Raw genomic sequence first — 389 nt, 5'->3', positions numbered from 1 at the left:
GGGCACAAACCATGCTGGCAACGTCAACACAGAGAAGATGCCACGGCAGGAAATGTTGCTACCCAGAAAAGTTGTTGGAACTGTGGAGAGCAAGGACATATGAGGAGCCAGTGTAAGAAGAATACTACAAATAAGTCAGCTTCGGGAAACCAGTAGTGGTTGGTGCTGAGGGACGTTCACCAACCCCCATTGTGAAAGTCCCAACAGCTAAGTGTAAAATGGCAAACACACATAGTGTTTACATGACAGGAAAGCTGGATGGCCAAAAGTGCAACTTTGTTATAGACTCTGCATCTCAGCAAACCCTTGTGAATATCAAGGTGCTAGATCACAAAGGAGTACAGAAGTTCTGTGGTGTGACAGAACATTATTCAAGGTTGTGGAGACCA

Source organism: Limulus polyphemus, unplaced genomic scaffold (assembly GCF_000517525.1).
Source record: "Limulus polyphemus unplaced genomic scaffold, Limulus_polyphemus-2.1.2 Scaffold2759, whole genome shotgun sequence".
In the NCBI taxonomy this organism is placed as follows: Eukaryota; Metazoa; Arthropoda; class Merostomata; order Xiphosura; family Limulidae; genus Limulus; species Limulus polyphemus.
Note: the sequence above shows the minus strand (reverse complement) of the source record.